We start from the raw sequence: 4,493 nt of genomic DNA on the forward strand, positions 1-4,493 counted from the left end.
CCGATTGCAGTACTCCGCATTCGTCAACGGAGAGAATAGCTATCGGCGGTTTAGCTCGTTCCTCCTGTCGTAACGTTGGTGTCGTTATACCGCTTCTTCTAGAGTCTATAGTAGTCTGTCTACCACTGCCCGTCTCTTGTGGTAGATCCGTAGGATATGCCTTCCCTTAAGCATCGTCTGCTCGCGATCCTTGTACGCTTCCTATTATACTAGTCGAATACGACTCCATTTGGGGTTATAGGTAGCTACTATTCTTCTAGCTAATGTCCGGGTCGTAGTCTTCGTGTTATAATAGTCCTAGTATTATGTCTTTATCGTCGCCTATATCTATAATGCTAAATATGACTGCTATAGTCTTCCCTGCTATAGTAATATCGATTAGTTCGGTCTCCCTATATACCTATTATATTAGGAATAGCCCTTTGACTATACTATACTTCTATTTTATTCTCTAGGGTATCTATAGCTAATTTATAAGTGTTGGTGAAATTAGGTTTATCTCTGCTCTACTATCTACTAATACGAGCATTTTATACTACTTCCATTATACCGTTATCTATAGTTACTTATCTTGCCGTCGTTATCTAAAGATTATAGCGATTTCCTATATTTCTATTAGGAGGTCTTAATATAGTGGTTTCTTACACTAATTCCTCCTATACTACGCTACTACTCGCCGCTATATAGGCGTTAATGGTTTTCGGGCCCCTCGAAGGGCCCTGACTCGTTTCCTAGGTTAGTGTTAACCTCTCCGATTGTTCAGCTAATAGCGGCTTCATTGATCATACTCATTTCCACGAGCCATTAAGTGCTTGTAGCTTCCTACCATTAGGTTCGTTCTACTTTCCGTTATACGCGCTATAGCTTCGTCTGAAGCTCCCAAATTCGCGATTTCTTTTTGTCCTCATGATAAAGACAATCGTTATTCTAACATAAGTCCTATATATCTTGTCCTATTCCGTAGTACCTAGGCTAGGCTTATCTTAGAACTACCGTAATACCTTCTATACTCCGGGTTTCGATCTTCTAGAGTAATTCGGCCGCTCTGTTTCCCGTGTTGTAGACCTATTCTACAGGGCGTAAACTTCCGTCCCCGTTTTCTTGTCAGATCGGCTAGTGATTGTTTTCGAATTTATTACGGAAGTAGTATCGGCATTTATATACTATATACTAGAACTAAGGCACTTGTATATATACCTTATATTAAAGGTATAGTCGTATAGCGTCGCCTAGAGGATATTAGAATTCTTTTCCGAATCCTTCTTACTATATATAGACCGTAGGTACCCTAATACTAAGGTAAGAATATTTCTTCTAATAGCTTTCCTATATATATTTGTCTCTTCTACGGTTTATATATATAAATTAGTACTCCAGGTTCTATACGTTATAGCTAAGTTACTGATCGTTAAAGTGCTCAGTATAACTATCGGGTCTATTGTATGTCATAGGCTGTTCCCCTTTAATGGTTTCTACGATACGTTAGAGTTCCCTTATTTCGTCCCTTATCTCGTCGCTCTACTAGGCAAGTCAAGTCAGGCGTCTATCTTGTTCGCGCAACTCTATATTAAGCCGGAAAACTTCATTACGGTACCATTCGATCCGTTCCTAAAGGAATAAGATGTTTGGTCTGGGTCGGTCGACTCCTTAGGTATCAGTTGTCCACGATCTATCCCGTCTCTATATAACCGTAAAACCCTACTACCTCAAGGCTAGGAGAATCGAAATTGGTAGTATATATTCTCCTACTATATCTTATTCGGTGATACCTATTTCTAGGTCTATAATGACCAGTTCAGAGTACGGCGTCTGTTTATCTTTGCCGTTATTATCGTGTTTAAGACTATCCCTGTCTTTATAGCTTATAGCTACTACTTCGATAACGTCCTTGGTTTCGTCAATAACTATAGTTTCCTTTCCTAGGACTAGTTTCTAATCTTTCTTTAGGCTTCGACATTCCTGCTTATAGTGTCCTTTCTTTCTATAGTTATAGTAGGTAGCGTTAGACTTGTCTTTGGCCATCTTCTTCTTATCCTGCTTCTATGCTATGTCTATATCTATAGCTCTAGGATACGTCCTATATAAGGTACTAACGTACGCTCGCTTTTTCTTATCATTAGCCTTAACCGTGGTTCTATTCATTTGACCTTGTTTCTACTATTCCTATATATAGAGCTAATCGTCAATTCTAATAGCCTATATAATATATTTGTCTAGGGTTTTAGGCCGATTATACTTATATAGCTTATCTTTAACCTTTTCCTTTAGGCCATTATAAAATAGTTACATTAATGCCTCGTCGTTAAGCTAAGACTTGAGTATATCCTATCTAAACTATATAGTATAGGAGGCTACTAACTTGGTCTATCGGAGATTAGTAAGTCTTTCTTACACGTGAATCTTCTTGTCTTTATCGCTAAAAACCTTCTAAAGCTCTTCTTTAAAACGATTATAGGATCGAAAGACTACCTACGTAAATACGTCTCGGTCGTCCTCGTCTTCCTTAGTAAGATAGTCGTTCTACGTAGGTTCGAACCATCTAAGTGCCTTGCCCTCTAGTCTTATAGCCATATAGAGGACTTTAGCTTTATCGTCCGGAAACTTATCGTCATTAAGCCGGAAGTAGGATCAGAGGTTTGTCAAAAACCCTACAAGATCCTCCTTGGTTCCTCTGTACTTGCTAGGTAGTTCGATCTTGATACGGCTTGCTTTAGCAGTCTCGAGCGCCTTGATTTTGGCGTAGGCCTCGTTAACCAGTTTCTACGAGTGCTTTTCGCTATTCTCGAGTTCCTTGATTCGAGCTTAAGCAGCCTTATCTTTCTAGTCTAACTCCTAGATTCGCTGCTAGAGCTAACCAAGCTAGGCGAGCAGTTGTTCGGCTATGACGTTAGTAGCTATGTCAATATCAAGGTCGAAGTTACCTCCGTTCTAAACCATGATAGAACAAAGGGAGTAATAGCAACGTATAACGAACCTAACTTAGACTTCTTCTAAAAGGGTTCAGACGAAGGTAAGTGTCGCAGGATAAGTATATAGGTCGTCTAAGGGATTCGGTAAAGCTAAAGGGTTTATAACAATAGAGTTATCTCTTATAGTAGTATAATACTATTAGGAGTACTATAATTATAAGGGAGTTACTATTACTAGTAAACTCTAGAGTCCACCAGAACGAGTGACTAGCTATCTAATATACTTGTCTAGTTCCCTTATTCCTAAGTGTTCCCCCTTAGATTCCGATTGTGTGATCGCTACTGCGATCCTTTGATCATTGTTCGGGTGCTCGCCTTGATCAAAGTGCGATCACTGCGATCACTTTCTGATTGGTCCTTAGGTCTTGTGGTTCCTGATTGGTTCCGTGTGCCTTGTCGGGTCGCCTTATGTGGCCACATCGTGACACGGTCGGGTCCGATTCCTATGCCTGCGGTGCCTGTTGCGCACCCGCAACGGCTCGTGCGCGGTTGAGAGTAGTACCGTTGGATAGCGTTTTTCGAGAGCTTTCTAGCGATGGTAGTTTCGTGTATTTTGGTGGGGTATTCGCAAAGATGTAATCGAGCTCAAACTTAAATATAGTATATTAGAAGGTTATATAAGTAATTATAGCTCTATCTTTACCTTAAGAGGTATTTATAGGCATTAGAGGAAGGTAGTAAGGGAGTATATAAGACCTAGGTAAACCACTTATTATATATATAACTTACTACTATATATATAGGTTATATTATTCTAATAATAAAAGGGAAGGAGGTATACTTTCATCTAAACTTGAATAGCTACCTATCTATATATAATACGCCATTATATATATAGGTTATATTATTATAATGATAAAGGAAGGAAGGTATAGGACCTGCTCGCGAGATTAGCATAGTGGCGTGATATAGGGCAGGTCGGCCTGGTAACTGTGAAAAGAGAAGAGGGGGGGTATATTATAGGCCCGGGCTATACCTAGGCTAGACAATGCCTAGGCTTTACCCGGGTAGTAGAATAGACTTACCCTACCTTACTTATATATGCCCTATAGGTCTATAGAGCGTTTGTTACTTGTTTATAACTTGTCTAGTAGATACGAGGCTAAGGCCCGGTTAGGGCCTGACCTAGAGCCTAACCAGGCCTTACCTAGGTTATATATATATATATTAGTTAAAAGGTATTCTTCTATATAACTCTTATATTCTTCCTCCTTTTCCTCCCTAAGATAGTTAAATAAAATATTATATACTTATCTATAGATGCTATAAGGCTAGTATATTATTTACTTTTCCTTTTCTTTATAGTATATTAGTATTCTAGATTAGGTGTTAAAGGTAAGATAGAGGTTTTTATTTGGCCTATTAGGTATGGTTTCCTTTATATATAATAAGAAGAGGCTCTGGTATGCTTATTAGTATAGCGGTATAGGAATAATAATAATAATAATAATAATAATAATAATAATAATAATAATAATAATAATAATAATAATAATAATAATAATAATAATAATAATAATAATA

The sequence above is a fragment of the Thermothelomyces heterothallicus genome, assembly GCF_042370625.1.
Source record: "Thermothelomyces heterothallicus CBS 202.75 unplaced genomic scaffold P884_scaffold_16, whole genome shotgun sequence".
Taxonomy (NCBI): domain Eukaryota; kingdom Fungi; phylum Ascomycota; class Sordariomycetes; order Sordariales; family Chaetomiaceae; genus Thermothelomyces; species Thermothelomyces heterothallicus.